Source organism: Podarcis erhardii (genome assembly GCF_964252035.2).
Source record: "Podarcis erhardii genome assembly, chromosome: 13".
NCBI classification, from domain to species: domain Eukaryota; kingdom Metazoa; phylum Chordata; class Lepidosauria; order Squamata; family Lacertidae; genus Podarcis; species Podarcis erhardii.
In genome coordinates, this window is record NC_138502.1 from 12189937 (window position 1) to 12207577 (window position 17641).

Genomic DNA, 17641 nt, shown 5'->3' on the forward strand with positions numbered 1-17641 from the left:
GATAGGTAGCTTAATTTTTTCGGAATACATTGGTCCTGAAAGGCATTTGGGTAGTGATCTTCTGGGCATTTCTCACACTGATCTGCATCTGAAAGTGAGAAGCATTCTTTTAGCATTTCTTGAAGTGATACTTATTAATATTATTGATACCGTCTATTACAGTGGTGCCTCGTAAGACGAAATTAATCTGTTCTGTGAGTCTCTTCGTCTTGCGGTTTTTTCGTCTTGCGAAGCACAGCTATTAGCGGCTTAGCGGCTTAGCGGCTATTAGCGGCTTAGCAGCTTAGCGGCTATTAACGGCTTAGCGGCTTTAAGAAAAGGGAAACAAACTCGCAATAACTTGCAAGACGTTTCGTCTTGCGAAGCAAGCCCATAGGGAAATTCGTCTTGCGGAACGACTCAAAAAACGGAAAACCCTTTCGTCTAGCAAGTTTTTCGTCTTGTGAGGCATTCGTCTTGCGGGGGCACCACTGTATGCGGTACACGAAACATATTACTGAACTGAGAACCAAAGTCTACTTTCACAACTAAGTGATGGTTCCTCCATGAGCATCTCAGCTGTACTAATCAATCCATTCATATTTATTTGTCATGGTTGCAGTACACTGATTGATTTCAGTGTTTCCTCCTTAAACATGTCTATCTCTGCATCCAGCCCCATGTCTTTGCATTTCAAGGCTTGCAGCCCAAGTGTTTCTACACTTTCTGTAATTGAGTTTGGGAGTGGATGAAACAGCCAGGTCACCTGTCATTTGCTCACTGGGAAGATCTATATTTGACAAGAAATAACTTTTCCTAAGGACTGAAACTGTGTGGATACAATAGAGAAAATTGTTCACTAGTTGTTAATCACAGAAGTTGAAAATATGTTGGCTGCTGGTTCAATGCTGACAAAAAGGGAATCTATGGAGTGCAACCCTAATTATTTCTTCCCAGATGTATGTCATCTTGATTTCAAAGGTGGTTACTCCCATGTGGACGTTATTTCACACAATATACTCTTGAATGGCTATCCAAAGGGGAGGAGAGAGGAAAGGACAATATGTATCAGTAACATATAAACACATGTGCTTGGGATCTATGACAGAAAATAAGCAGACACAATAAGACTGAAACATGAATGTCTGTGTTGGAGAGGAAGATTGGAATTCCAGTTGACTTGGGTTCCTTCACTTACCCTTCTGGACTGAAATCCTCCCTTTAGGGCACTGAACACAGTCATAGCAACAGATTTGCTTTCCCTGCTGGGGAAACATACTCTGTCCAGGGTGGCAGCTCTCAACACAGGTGGAAATGGGAAGCATCTAATCGTAATGACAAGCAAGGGATTTTGAATGGAATAAGCTTGCTTCTCTACATAACTCTTATTGACATCTATGTCCGCTTTGCAGCAGAAAAGTCACAGGACTGAAATTAGAGGATGGCTGTCAAGCATTTGCTCCCTGGGCAAGCATCAGGCCCCCCGATAAAGATGCTTTGTGCTGTCACTTAACCATTTGGCCAGCACAGCACATGTCTGAATGGTAAAGAGGAGATAGTGCCAACCTTCTCCATAACCCATAACCCAATGCTGATTCCCTCCTGGAGGGAGAGGAGAGCTGAAATAAGGAGCCGGCTGCTTCTCTTTCTTACCGACTTTCAGATTAAACTATACAATGCATGTAGGTGTTATTTACATTGTTAATACATCTTAGATAGATTTTTATCTAAGATAAATACTGTTACAGACTGACAGCAGCACAACAGAACATTCCTGCTGCTCTGTTTAGATTGCTCATAACTGCCAAAGCTGTAGAAATTTACATAACTATTCCCTCTTATGTGTGCTTTTTGTGGGGGGCCATTGTGTTTTTTATTTTCATTATGTTTTATGTATGTATTCATTATGTATTTTATGGTTTTATATGTTGATTTTACTCTGTGAACTGCCCTGAGACCTCCAGTTATATAGCAGTTTATAAATTAATTAAACTTCAGGCATATGACAGCACAGCATTCTATAGCCTTCTGAGCATTAGCCCTTTCGTTAGCCTTTTGGATGCTTTCATCCCACGCATTATGGCCAAGCCTGCATGGAGTTTGGCCTCACCAACAGCCTGATGGAGACCAACCTCCTGGGACAGGATATCACCGGTACTCCATCCATCAACATTAGTGACCACACACTTCAGGTGGTAGATTATTTTCTTTCTACTTGGCTCCACATAGTGGGACAGAGTCTGAAACCATGATTGTTGCCAACAACGCATTTTAGAGCACAACAGTCCCTTTCAAGAGCTTTAAACACTTGCCAATTCCTCACTCAGAAAGACCTTGTTCTTAACCCTAAACTCCCAATTAGCTTCAAACTAGCTCTGGATCAACAAATTTGAACAAAGTAACAAAGATAGTTAACAATGAGGTGACGGAGGAATTTAAGATAGAAAAAGGGACACGACAAGGCTGCCCAATTTCCCCATTGCTTTTTATATCGGTCCTGGAGGTTCTGTTGAATATGATCAGAAGGGACCAGTTGGTTAAAGGTATACAAGTCGGAGCTAAACAGTACAAACTGAGAGCATTTGCAGATGACTTAGTATTGACATTGCAGGAGCCAGAATCTAGTACTAAAAGAGTTTTGGAACTGATTCAAGAATTTGGTCAGGTTGCAGGATTTAAACTGAATAAGTTAAAAACAAAGGTTTTAGAGAAAAATTTAACAGTGATTGAAAGAGAGAGGTTTCAGAATGAGAGAGGATTAACAGTGGTTAAGAAAGTGAAATACCTGGGGATTAACATGACAGCTAAAAATGGGAACTTATTTAAAGACAATTATGAAAAATGCTGGATGGAAGTGAAAAAAGATTTAGAAATTTGGTAAAATTTGAAGCTTTCACTGTTAGGCCGTATTGCTGTGATAAAGATGAATGTATTGCCAAGAATGTTATTTCTGTTTCAAACATTGCAAATTCTGGATAAAATGGATTGTTTCAAGAAGTGGCAGAGAGATATTTCTAGATTTGTCTGGCAGGGCAAGAAGCCCAGAATAAAATTTAAAATATTAACGGATGCAAAGGAAAGAGGTGGATTTGCCCTGCCAGACCTTAAACTTTATTATGAATCAGCAGCTTTCTCCTGGTTGAAAGAATGGCTACTTCTTGAAAACACAGACATCTTGGACTTAGAAGGTTTCAATAATGTATTTGGATGGCATGCATATTTATGGTATGATAAGGTCAAAGCACGTAAAGCATTTAAAAACCATATTGTCAGAAAGCATTGTTTAATGTCTGGATAAGATATAAGGACTTGCTTGAAAATAAAACCCCAAGTTGGTTGTCACCGATGGAAGCGAAGGCTCAGAAAAAGCTCAATAGGGAGGCCAAATGGCCGAAATATTGGGAAATTTTGGAACAAGTGGGAGACAAACTGAAATTGCAGAGTTATGAAAAACTAAAAAACAAAGTGCGAGATTGGCTTCATTATTATCAAATAATGGAGGCATACAATTTGGACAAAAAAATTGGCTTCCAGGTGGAAAAAGACTTTGTCAAGGATGTATAACTTGCTGTTGAAATGGAATACTCAGGATGAAACAGTGAAATCAGCTATGATTAAATGGGCACAGGATGTTGGACATAATATTATGATGGCTGACTGGGAACAGTTATGGACCACAGGTATTAAGTTTACAGCATGTAATGCTTTAAGAGAGGATATTATGAAAATGATATACAGGTGGTACATGACACCAGTCAAGCTTGCAAAAATATATCATTTGCCCGAGAATAAATGTTGGAAATGCAAAGAGACTGAAGGTACATTCTTTCACCTTTGGTGGACGTACCCAAGGATTAAGGCTTTCTGGGAGATGATATATAATGAACTGAAAAAGGTACTTAAGTACACTTTCCCTAAGAAACCAGAGGCCTTTCTCCTGGGCATGGTCGGCCAATTGGTGTTAAAGAAGGATAGAACCTTTTTTATGTATGCTACAACAGCAGCAAGAATACTCATCGCAAAGTACTGGAAGACACAAGACCTACCCACCGTGGAAGAGTGGCAGACGAAAGTGATTGACTATATGGGATTGGCAGAGATGACGAGCAGAATCCAAGACCAGGGAAGAGCAACGGCGGAAGAAGACTGGACAAAATTTAAGGTCTACTTACAGAAATACTGTAAAATTAATGAATGTTAGAATGATGTTGGATAAGAAGTTAAGTGGTTTTTAGCTGTAATGCTATAAAAGAATATGAAAAAATGGATTATTAACAGGTAAAAATTTAATGTTATAATACTTTAAGATTAAAGACTAGGATAAACAAAGAGGGAAAGGATTTGCTGAACTAACAAATTGAATTGGAATACAAAAAAGGGAGGTGTGAGGAGGTCCGGGAAACAAGCAAATGAAAGATAAGTAATGGAAAGATGGAATTGTTTTTAACTATTTTTCTTTTGTATTTTTCTTTTGTATTTTTTTCATTTTGTAATATTTTGAACATCTTAATAAATATCTTTTTTTTTTTTAAAAAAAAAAAGGTAGTATTTGATCACGGAGTACTAGAGCTTTCCGCCCCACACTTCTCCTTTGTAGCCCTCTGTGTTTTCCTGGATCCCCTGATCTTCTCATTAAAGATGATGATGGATGATAATTAAAACAAAAAAATGGTCACACCCACCTGCTTGAACTTGGGATTCCATGCAATGGCACTTCCATCCACTGCGAATTCTTTTCCTGGGGGGGCCTGAGGGTCCATTCTCCCCACTCGGACTCTCTGGAAGGACTTATTGGGAAATGTGACCAAGTTGAGGAGATCATAGCCACCTGCCTGCTGCCCCTTCTCATCCAAAGAGATTTCTTCCCCAGCACTGTTGTTGAAGTGGATGTTCTTCAGGAAGGAGTGAAGCTAGATTGCAAGAGGGGGGAAAAACAAAGACCTTGGAGACTAATACACTCTCTCTTTTCGATTTCCCAGTTGGACCTTTGGCTTTTTACTACCATTCATCAGTACGTTCTAGGATGCTGAAAGCTGCCCTGCAGGGAGTCAAATCATTGCTCTATATAGCCCAGTCATTTCTACACTGGTTGCTATTGGCTCTCTAGGGTTTCAGAGTCTTTCCCATCATGATCTTGAGATGTTGGGAGTTGAACATGGGACCTTCTGAATGAAAACAGATGTTCTGCCATTGAGCTGTAAGCCTTTCCAGTTCCAATATTAGGAGACATGACTTGGTTTTTAACTTGGCATAGATTCTGGGTAATTATAAAACTTCCTCCATTAACATATGCAACTGCCTTGTGCTGAGTCAAACCATTGTTCTCTGTAGCCCAGAACTGTCTACTCTGAATGGCCACAGTTCTATTTGGCATACATTCAAGGTTTCAACCGAGTTCTTATAACAGAGGACACCCCTCATCCTTGTGCAGCCCCAAGTAGGAGAATCCTGGATGGATTAATTTAAAGAGCTTTGAATGTGTAGCTTCCAAAGCATGTGGCCTTTAACTGAGATCAAGTCCCTCCCAATGATAGAGCTCACCAGTGAAAATCCCCAAGGTCTCTCCTCTACGCCAAGGCTCAGCTGTGAAACATATGAACCAGTAATAATAACTCCTGTGCTTCTAACACAGATGAGAGTAGTTGACAATACCTGCCAGGGCTTAACTTTATGCTGTCTCCCTTTCTCACCCAGTACTTTCCGTTTGGCTCTTGAGGAATACATGCTATGGAGAGCATGTGCTACTGCATGGACGGCATTGTAGATGGTGTAGCTCTGGCTGGATATTTCCATTTCAAACACGGGTCCAGTGAGTTTCTCCAGCTTCTCCCTCCCAGTGCAGGGTTCATAGGTTGTGTCAATTAGATTGTGATCTGGGAATGAACAGAGGAATGCACTGGCCCAGAACTGCTGGATGAAATAAAGATTTGGCTGCCATGGATTTATGGTCTGTAGAAAGTCCTGAAACCCTGGAACTGGATTTGAATGGAGTGTAAATGACAAGGTGCCATTGAAGGATTTTGAAGGAAAATTGCCTCCAACCAGCACTGCAGTGAAATCCCATTGAGCTGTTGTAATCCACACCCTCTCCACTGGGTACATAGAGAAAACCTCAAGGGAGATTAAAACCAGTCTCAAACCCTCTAGAGACTGACTGTCTCCATAGACAAGAATCACATTCATTCCCCTCTTTGTGAGAACAAACATGATTGGTCTCAATTTTTGTTGAACTAGCTCATTAGGTAAAAATTTTGTCACTAGTGGGATCACCAATGTCCAAGAAATGCAGAGATTTTTCTGGGAAAGCCTTGGTCTGAGAGTACGAAGGAAGGTTTCTCCACTGTCATCATCTGAAACAAGGACGCCAATCCAGTTCCACCCAAACTTCCTGAGTAGCCAGACAATGCCATCATACTGAGCTTCTTCATTGGGGACCATTTGGAAGAAGGAAGGGAAGCGCCTTTGGTCATGCAGCACTGGATCCAAGGAGCCATAGCTGAGCTAAAGGGAAATGATTTATATTTTTAAGAATCCAAAGACCATCTATTTCTTCAAAGAAAGAATACGTCTCTATTGTTGTGGTTAACCACCTGCTCTTACTTTTCTAAGTATACACCACTGACATTATTACATCTCAGGTTAGGAGAAGTTTCTAAGCAGGAGGCTGCATGCTCCCGTGATTATAAGTTTTGCGGCATGAACAGGTTTGGAAGAATCAGAGATTGAATGATTAGTATTATGGGTTTATTCCCCCCCCCCTGCTGAAATCCCAATTGTAATTGAGATGGCAGTGTAGGCAACACATCGCTAGGAGGCTTTAACACAGTGACAGTACTCATATCAAGTCTAATGTAGGACACAAATGTAGAAAACATAATGTAATGGGATTAAAAGCTAACCTGGATGCTCTTTTGGGGTTTTCTGTGTATGTCTGCCCTTCTGGTTGTATCTATGTATCTACACACATACCTGTGGAATCTTGTAGGTGTTTAATATATTGGCCATCTCAATGGAGTTTTGGGAGGTGAGCCCTCCAACGACGGCAATTAATTTATCTTCCCCATTACAGTGGTAATTGGGGGGATTTTGTTGTCCCATGAAAAGAAGAGCAAGAGTGTTCCAACAAGTTTGCGAAGGATTAAAAGCATTCTCATAAAATGTTGATCCCAGTGTGATGTTGGATAAGAATTTGTCATTCTTGTTGATCTCTTGCATGGCAAAGACGAAGGCAAGAACATGCTGGTAGTTTTTCGGGATCACACTGCAATGAGACAAAGAATGACTGCAAACATGACAGAAAAGAAACTGTGTTGAAGTTTTCATTTTGATTCATGCATGTCTTTCACTTGGATGTTTCAGCCTACAGGACAATAACATTTTATTCAAACTAATGATACTACAGCAGTCTCCTAAGATATTATGATTAGATGTTCAGAATGTAAATGGTAGATTCAAGGAGATCCATTGTTGTGCTCATAATAATAATAATAATAATAATAATTTATTTATACCCTGCCCATCTGGCTGAGTCTCCCCAGCCACTCTGGGCAGCTCCCAATCAAGTATTAAAAACAATACAGCGTTAAATATTAAAAACTTCCCTGAACAGGGCTGCCTTCAGATGTCTTTTAAAGATAGGATAGCTACTTATTTCCTTCACATCTGAAGGGAGGGTGTTCCACAGGGTGGGCGCCACCACCGAGAAGGCCCTCTGTCTGGTTCCCTGTAACCCTACGTCTCGCAATGAGGGAATCGCCAGAAGGCCCTTGGCGCTGGATCTCAGTGTCTGGGCTGAACAATGGGGGTGGAGACACTCCTTCAGGTATACAGGACCGAGGCCGTTTAGGGCTTTAAAGGTCAGCACCAACACTTTGAATGGTGCTCGGAAACGAACTGAATAAATTGGTGAGGTTGAATATTGGAAACCCAGAAACAAAAAGCAGTTAACCTGCCAAGTTCAGTCAGGCTCTAATTCTTTCCCCACTTAACTAGGTTCAAAATCACCAACACAGTGGGATTTAATACTGAGTAAATCATTGCATCAAATCCCCGCGGCGGGGTGCGCTATAGTTGTTCGGTCCCAGCGCCTGCCAACCTAGCAGTTCGAAAGCACCCCCGGGTGCAAGTAGATAAATAGGGACCGCTTACTAGCGGGAAGGTAAACGGCGTTTCCGTGTGCAGCTCTGGCTCACCAGATGCAGCTTGTCACGCTGGCCACGTGACCCGGAAGTGTCTCCGGACAGCGCTGGCCCCCGGCCTCTTGAGTGACATGGGCGCACAACCCTAGAGTCTAGGGTACCTTTACCTTTACCTTTAAATCATTGCATGTTCCCAACACTCCCTTTGCCTCTTTCTTATATGCAATGTCGATGCCTACCTCTTGTTCTGCTGCTTTGTCCACCATGAAGTATTCATGGCAATGTGTTCTCAATTCAACCTGGGAAACAACTCTTTAGTATACCAGTGTGCTTTAACACATGTCTTTTTAGCAGCCCTTGAATCTAAGCCTTATAGATATGCTTTCCTTTTTTTAAAAAAACCTAAAAACAACTTGGGAAGCAAAACCTTCCTCTTCTTTTTTTATTCAATGGGATTCGCTTCCCATATAATCCTGCAAGGGATTATAGGGTGTGATCACACAACCTTCCACTGGAAATTGCTTATTCCCATGTAAAGATGTGTTAAGGAAAGCTCTCCTTGATCCCAATTATTTGAGAGGAAGCATCCCATTGGGCTCTGTGGAACTGCCTTTCACACAAATCTGATTTAAGCTGCAGTATAGCTGCAGCCACTTACCTGGGAGTAAGCACCACTAAGCTCAGTGGTGATTACTTCGAGTAGGTATGCCTAGATTTGCACTGTCAGGCTAAAAGCTGATGCATGTTTGGGGTGTGGAGCAAAGCCCATGGAACTGAACAAGGCTTACTTGCAAGAAAATTTTGGCACAGGGATGGGTTGCAACATCTATGGGTCTGAAGTAGCTTGAAAACTTCAGCTGGGTTGTGGATGGGGCTCATATGGGCAAAAAGCAGGGGCAATCTAGTAGCTACACTTAAGCACTTTGGAATCCCCATAGATTTCAACAGGATTCTGGCCCTGTACCCACTGAACACAACGAAGGGACTTGTTTTCAAGTTAATGTGTCCCTATTGCTAGGCTTTGATCTTTGAGGGAAAAGGAGGAAACTGCAGTTTATCAGACTCAAAATGAAAAGGTGAATTTTTCGGTATCATGTAAAATAATATCAAGTTGTAGGTAGTTCCACTTCAGTGTAACAATACAGAAACACCACAATTAACTGCGCGGGAGGGGGGGGGAGTAGAATAGCATTTCAAGCAAGTCCAAATTTGTATTGTAGGACTATGAATATGTACTTCTTAATTCTTTTCACATGAATGAATATCTTACTTGAAAGACAACTCTGAAAAACATTTTTAACACTGTGGTATAGAAGGATTTGTTTAGGTCACATATGGTGCCTTAGACTGATGATGATGAGTTTATTTCTGCTAACTCAAGTGGTGGGACAAAAATCTGAATGTTCCCTGTGAAGGCTGACAGGAGAACCGAAGACAGAACCCGATGCAGTTGTTTATTTCATCAAGTCATGAGTAATCTGTGGACCCAACAGAAAATTCCCTGTAAATAAGTAACTACTTACTGAGCAGATAATGAAGAGATTTGTGGGTGCTCCATAAATTTCTGCATTCTGAAGTTTGCTATCGTAATGGATATAAATTCACCGATGATCATGTCTGCTGGAGGACCATATGAATTGGTTTGAATTGTTTTTCTCAATCTGCAAGAGCTCAAATGCTTGGTAGAAGAAAAATGCATCAGCAACAGCAGGAAAAGCAGGTGGGGCACTAACCATTCTTGGGCTGAACTGGAAGCCATCATGTTTACCTATAGTCACTAACAACATTTCAGTCTTGGCTGAAGTTATAAGGAAACTTGGATAGATGGAGGCATGTACCTGCCTCAAATCTACCTCCCTAACTGAACTTATGTAAGTTGATAGGACAGGTGCCTATATAGACTACAACACAGGACCATCACATTTGGAAAGGGCTGTTTCTGTGGCTTATATTGTGCCTGGCATTTGATTTGCCATGGGACATTTAAAAGTAGTGATGCTGATCAATAATTATAAAAATTACAGGGTGAAGTATTTGTTTTGCTAAGGTCCTCAGGTCTCAGAACAAGCAAAGTTCTTACCCTCTAAAATGTGGCTCTTTTGGGGGTTGGTGGGGGTGTTATTGCAGTATTGTTTTTATTTTTATTTTGTATATTGTGATCTTTTTTGTGAACCGCCCTGAAACCTCTGGGTATATAAATTCAATAAATGAAATGGAATGGTTTCTTAGGAGGGGTCCAGGAGTGCACAATGACCGTTCCCCACATTAACTGGGGGGCAGCTTTTGTGTGGTCGCACACAGCCTCCCCCGGGACTATGAGACTCCTGGCTAGGTAGCTTGGCTTTGCTGACCCCCCTCCCCCCTAAGCTGGATACTTTGAGGTTCCCGCCTAGCCTTGACAATTAGCCAAACGTGGTCGGGAGGCCATTGCCAAAAGGGGGTCTCAAAAATGGTCAGGGGGATACCTCCCACAGAGACACATCTGTCCTTTGGGTTGATGTTCTATTGATAACAATACCACCTGAAGATTTCTCTCTCTCTCGTTTCCAACAAACTTCCAAGCTGACTTGGAAGCTAAATTTCTATGTGGGTCTGAATATCCCCATGCATATTCAAGGGGAACATTTGTCTCCCAAACAAGGGAGTTTACATTCTCCATTATATTTACTCTCGGCCTCAAAGCACCCACAGAGCCACAAATGGCAAGATGACTATTTATTAGGCAGCCTGTGGAATGTGCTCAGAAGCAGCCCTGGGGTTGTGGTGCCTGATCACATGATGACAACTGGCTGTGTCCATAAACATGAACTCTGCACACTGGGACAGAACTGAGTGGGGAACCAGAGTTGCGAAAGTGTTGAGGGAAACATTCCAAGCTGCTAGACATTAATGCTGAACCATATGCGCTCTATATTGTGCATACCCTATGGGTGGGGGTTAAATGGAAGGAGAAAATCTAGACATTTGGGGCATGGGGAAATGGAAAAAAAGAAGAAAGGCAGTGGTGACAGCTCCCCACCCTAATATTTGACTGCTATACCTTTCTTGCTGAAACCTGGTTTTGCTGCAGTCATGAGCATCAAAAAACCTCCTATCCATCTCCCAGCAGACACCATGTCTCTCCCCCCCCCCCCGATGATTCACTTGGAATAACCATATGCCACTGTGTAGTATAATTCCTGACAGGAAATGGTTGTAGCCTACCTGCTCTCATAAAACATGTTGCAGACACTGAGCGCCAGTTGGATCTAGCCAGGACCTCAACTTTTATTGCCAATGAATATTCCAGGTACTCTGCCTCCCCTATGGTATATCTAGCTAAACTTGAAGTCCCTAAGCGCCGGAAGGCCTTTACCTTGGCTCGATGTCATGCCCTCCCTTCAGCTGTCCTTGAAGGCCAATACAGGAAGATTGCTTACCTGGAGAGACAATGTGCCTGTGACTCTGAATAAATGGAAACAACAGAGCATGTGCTTCTCCATTATCTTTATTATAGAGACATTTGTACCAGCCTCATCTTACCACTACTGCATAAGTACCCAGGGTGCACAGGACAATTATATACCTTCCTGCCACTTTCAGATACCAATCATGCTACAACATACGTTGCCAGATTCTGCACAGCATTGCTCAAAATTATTCAGATGATGACCTGTGTCACAAACTAGATATAATGAACACTCGTATTAGAGTGCTCTGTAGACTGACAGCTATAGTCTTATATATACTAACCTTTTACTCTTTTTCACTCTTGGTTCCTAACCCTTCTTTTAGACTCTCTTATTTTCTTTTGGATTCTGATAGACTTTTATATATACTTTCTGTTTTAACTCCTTTTAAAAAACGTTTTTTGATTTTAAATGATTGTACCCTTCCCTCCTTACGCTGGTCTATGTAATAAAGATTTGATTTGGTTGTAGCCTACTACCCATGTGGACGGAAACATGAAAGAAAATCTCAGACAGTGCAGTACTGCATTCCACATTCCCTCCCTTGGATGCAATAAGATAAAGAAAAGGAAATGAAATTAAACACACATCAAATGCTATGCAACTTTCTCCTCAGTTTAATAGTGACAGACATTGCTGGTTTAACAGAATCAAAGCAGGTTTCTTTGCCACTATGGTTTAAGGGTGCTTTATTTGTTTGTTTTTTAATTGCAGTAAAGCAGAGCTGAACAGAATGGCAGCAAAGGGGGGGGGGTTCAGTGGAGTTGCAAGGGATGGCATAATTGTTTAAAAGCTGAATATTTGGGATCTGGGCGTTGGAAATCTTACACTGTGACAATGATGCTTTCGTCAAAGTGCACAGGCTCTTCATTCTCATTACAGGCAATGACGATGTATCTGGATGACTTGTTATCAGAGTACTTGCAAGGTGGGCGAGTTGAGCCGCCTTTGTGCTTGCAGGTGGTGACAGTGAAGGGACGGAGAGCGATCCTCAGCCCGTTTCCATAATTCTCCCCTCCAGTATCAGTGCACACAGATTTGATGTTATTCTTGGTGCCGTGGATGAAGGTGTTCACTTCCTTGCATGCTGGTTTGTCCAGCCCACGTCTTTTCATCATGACGTCACAATACTGCTTTCCAACGTTGCTCTTGGGATTATCGTAGTGCTGCCTTAGGAACTTCTCATAGGGGGTTTCACAATAGGCTCCCAGTGCCAGAACAGACACCAGAAAGGTGAGGAGCACAAGGCCAAATCCCTTGAAAGGCATCATCGTGGGCGACCGTTGCCTGAAAGAGATACCTGGGGGGAAAGTAAAGTGGGTGTGTAAATGCTTTCTTTCTGTTTGCCACCAGAGGGTGCTTTGTGAAACAGCTTGGAGTTCAAATGAATGCTGTACTGTATATCCTTGCAAATTCTTATCTGCAAATGTTGTGGTGGATGTTATCTAGTCATGATCACATAACCATGTGAATATTGATACAAACCAGTCACCGTGCATCATTCTTGTTTGTAAAACCCAATAAAAAAACCAATATAAAAGAAGAAGCTTGGACCATTGTTGAGGGTCAGGGAGAGGAGGCAAAGAAGATAGGATATTTGTACAAGCTCAGTTAAGTTTCTGGCTGAAGTGAGATGTGAGCAAGGGACTCACTGGTATGAATCTGAGCTCCAGACTAGCACTGAGAGACCAGGGTTCAAATCCCCACTCAGCCGTGAAGCTCATTGGGAAACCCTGGGTCAGTCTTAGTCTCTTACCCTAGCCTGCCTCACAGGATTGATGAGAGGACTGACTGAAGGAGGAGAACGATGGATGATGCCTTGAGCTCCTTGGTGAAAAGGTGGGGTATAAATCAATCAATCAATCGATCAATCAATCAATCAATCAATCAATCAATATATCCATCCATCCATCCATCCATCCATCCATCCATCCATCCATCATCTCCCTTTTGTATAAACTCCCTTAAAATCCTTCTGAAAGTCTTCACCAAGTGCCACCAGTAGCTCAACAAGAGAACGGGATATAAGATTTATTTCTTAACCTTTAGGTTAAAGTGCTGTACACCTGGGAACACCATGAACTTTAAGTAGCTGGGTTGGTGTTGCAGCATCGGTAGATTTAAACAATTGTTCCAATTGTTATTTTGCCTGCTATAATCTTTTGCCTGCTATAATCTTTTCACATAGACTTTTACATAAATGCATCTTAAGCTCCCCCCCTTTTCTAGTAGGATTTAGTAAGAGCTAAACTGGAGTCACTTTTACATGTGCAATTTGTGCACACAACAGCTCCCTCATCTTGTGGTTTAATGTTATATGTTCACCCCTCTTAAAAATATATATTCCCCTAATAATAAGTGCTTGCTTTATATTCTGCTTCGACGCGGGTGGCGCTGTGGGTAAAACCTCATCGCCTAGGACTTGCCGATCACATGGTCGGCGGTTCGAATCCCCACGGTGGGGTGCGCTCCCGTTGTTCGGTCCCAGCGCCTGCCAACCTAGCAGTTCGAAAGCACCTCCGGGTGCAAGTAGATAAATAGGGACCGCTTACCAGCGGGAAGGTAAACGGCGTTCCGTGTGCTGTGCTGGCTCGCCAGATGCAGCTTGTCACGCTGGCCACGTGACCCGGAAGTGTCTGCGGACAGCGCTGGCTCCTGGCCTATAGAGTGAGATGAGCGCACAACCCTAGAGTCTGGCAAGACTGGCCCGTATGGGCAGCGGTACCTTTACCTTTACCTTATATTCTGCTTATGCTTCCAGGCATGTAATGTTTTCTGACATTTCCCTTTTTCTAAGATTCCTCTGTGTGGAATGTGCTTTGAATTTCCTTGGTGTAGATTATTACTCCCATCCAGGCCCATGAGAGGGTGGGGGGCAGCCAAGTACTGCAACTATGAGTTGGGCCATAGGGAAAGCCCCATGGAGGCCATGCTTTCCACAAAGTCCCAAGTGCCCCTTGTAAGGTCGTGTCAGCATGGATGTTAAAATCCCCTAGAACAACCAAACTAGGTGTCTCCAGGAGAACATCTGCCATGGCCTGAAGCAGCTCAGGCAGGGAATCCTTGGTACAGTAGGGAGGTTGGTACACCAAAAGGAATCCTGTACTGCCTCTATTGCTCAGCTTCCAGAACATGCACTCTTCCTCTGTAGTGTTTCCTTAGGACACCCTAGAGACAAAATGATGGACTATGGCTAGCTGAGTCATCTCTATGAAGACAACTGCTGCATGATTTTGAGGAAATATTCATGGAACAAATCACCATGACTTCTAGCATCTAAGGAGTGCCGATAGGCTCCTATTTTCTCAAAGGCTGAGCTTCCTTATATGTGAAAAATCTGATTTCAGTTCCTCTAAGTATGAAACAGCAGCCACAATGTCAGAAGAGAGGTGGTGACCACCTTCAACTAGGAATGTGGGGAAAATACTTTGCATTGTAGAAATGCATATGAATATTCATTGGTTTCAAAATTATCTTTGATTGCTCAAAGCAGTCAACCAGTATGTCAACTTTTACCAGTATAGCTAAAATGAGATTTCACATGAAGAACAACCTTCTTACTGCTTTCTTCCTTTCTCCTCGGGGCCAAGGCCCTGTCCTGTCCTGATGGTTGGCTGCAAAACCAGGGCAACTGCTATGGATATTTTGATACCAAGTTGTCATGGAAAGATGCTGAGGTAAGAAATATTTCTCCTCAACCAAGATGTAATAGAATCATGGAATCATGGAATTGGAGGGTATTCCAAGGGTCATCTAGTCCAAACCCTTGCAATGTAGAAATCTCAACTAAAGCATCCATGACAGATGGCCATCCTACCTTGGCTTAAAAACCTCCAAGAAAAGGGAGGCCACAACTTTCCACTGTCAAACAGATGTTGCTGACAGAAAGTTCTCCCTAATGTTTATAATTTACATCTTTTGGGCTCCTATCAGATTTCTTTGAGTAGGGCTATCCTTGCCCTGGAACAATACCTGTCCAGCATCTCAGACTTCACAAAAGAGAGTTGGTCACTTTATGTTCCAGTGAAGCGTCTCCGTGGGAGCTGAGAATGTGACAATTATGCCAAATCCTCCCCTCCCACCAGGAGAAGAGGGAAGAAATCTTTGTGTGGGAAAGTAGAATAGACTGCAGTTCTGAAACAGATCTGAGTCTGGGTTCGCAAAACATTTCATGGCTCTGGCTGTCTCCCTAGAGAACTCATGTATGAACTGCAGATTTTGGCAGTTTTTGATCCTTTGCCGGCTTGGCAGTGTTTGATCCTTTGCCTGCTTAGGGTTTCCAGCTTAGGGTTGATCCTTTGCCGGCTTAGGGTTGATCCTTTGGCAGTGTTTGATCCTTTGCCAGCTTAGGGTTTCTCCAAATGACCTTTTAATTGACCACTTATGCTGCATTCACCTTAGATGAGGGGGCAAGAACATGCTCCTACATTTGTTCATTTATTTATTTAAGTGGATTATTTGTGAAAACCTACACTTCCTGTTATGTGCTTGAATTCCTCGTGTGAAATGATGTCGATCTGGATAGTAAATTGTACATGACAACTGCCCTGGGATATTTGGGTGAAGGGTGGTATGCAATTTGTAACAACAACAACCATCACATTCATGTTGTATTCTGAAAACAGTGGTTGCCAGGCTAAAATCTGAGTCGTGTATACTCCTCACCATAGCATTTTTATAAGAAATGGTTAAGCTGTGATCAGATCAGAAAGCAAAATTAATCTGGACTATTTATTCTTCATGTGCCTCCTAACTTCTGGACCTAATGCTGTCATTTGTTCTCTTTTAAAGAAACTGTTTACAGTTTTGCGAAATGGAATGATAGAAACTGCAACCAACTCAACAGTTAAATCTGCAAGAAAAAACTCTAAGACAGCAACTGTCATTCCCAACTGTGCCTTCTGTGATTGATGGACAGCTCTCTGGAATCATTACCTCCTCTCCAATCCCTCAAGGATCAACTCTCATGCATTATTGAGGGGCAATATTTCAATATGAGTAGGGAAATGAGAGTACTCCTAAACATTTTTAAGAAAAAAAGCACTGCCCATTGCAATGTACCATTAATCAATTGTCCTGAACATGACCATCTGGGTAGAACATGCCATTGGTTGCTGGGGCCAGAAGGGAAAGAGGATGGAATAGTTCCACTTGGACTACTGCAGTGCACTCTACATGGGGCTACATGGGCCTTTGAAGGTGACCTGGAAACTACAACTAATCCAGAATGTGGCAGCTAGACTAGTGACTGGGAGCGGCCTCCGAGACCATATAACACCAGTCCTGAAAGACCTACATTGGCTTCCAGTGTGTTTTTGAGCACAATTCAAAGTGTTGGTGCTGACCTTTAAAGCCCAAACAGCCCAGTATACCTGAAGAAGCGTCTCCACCCCCATCATCCAACCCGGACACTGAGGTCCAGCACTGAGGGCCTTCTGGTGGTTCCCTCACTGTGAGAAGCAAAGTTACAGGGAACCAGGCAGAGAGCCTTCTCTGCAGAACGGCCTCCCATCAGATGTCAAGGAAATAAACAACTCTCTGACTTTTAGAAGACACCTGAAGGCAGCACTGTTTAGGGAAGTTTTTTATGTTTGATGTTTTATCTTGTTTTTAATATACTTTTGGGAGCCTCCCAGGGTGGCTGGGGAAACCCAGCCAGATGGACAGGGTATAAATAATATTGATGATGATGATGATGATGGGGACTCTTGCCTTTGCACAGTAGACTGCCTTCAAACCAAGCAAAGATCAGAGGCTGCTTTACTTCTATCTCTCTGTCCACCATCCCGACAATCATGGTCAGTGCTCAAGTACACATTCCAGCCAGACAAAGTCACTCATGTCTGGCACAGAGAAGGGCCTACAGGTGAGCAATTGGTGCAGAGGTGTCTGGTTTAGCATCCCAGGATTTGGCACTGGTCAGGTAGTCAGGGATCCCCTTACATTATCCCCTGTCCCCAGCTCTCAAAATCCCAGCTTTAGTATCAGCTCTGCTGAGCACCTCTGAGAAAAGATGTTGGGTTTGGGATAGGAAGTTTCACCTACATGTTGCCCTGAGTGCCTTGTCAGGTATCG

General features: G+C 42.5%; 1 protein-coding gene and 1 pseudogene across 2 annotated transcripts in view; both read right to left on the reverse strand.

Annotated features, from left to right (window-relative positions):
- LOC309326511 (C-type lectin-like) overlaps window positions 1–17641 on the reverse strand; it is a 51523-nt gene that overhangs the window by 10698 nt on the left and 23184 nt on the right. The gene's annotated exons all lie outside the window — the stretch shown is intronic.
- LOC309326520 (angiogenin-2 pseudogene) overlaps window positions 12061–17641 on the reverse strand; it is a 198204-nt pseudogene continuing 192623 nt past the window's right edge. The window contains exon 2 of the transcript XR_014161580.1: window positions 12061–12866. The product of XR_014161580.1 is annotated as an angiogenin-2 pseudogene (transcript). The remainder of the gene's footprint in view (window positions 12867–17641) is intronic.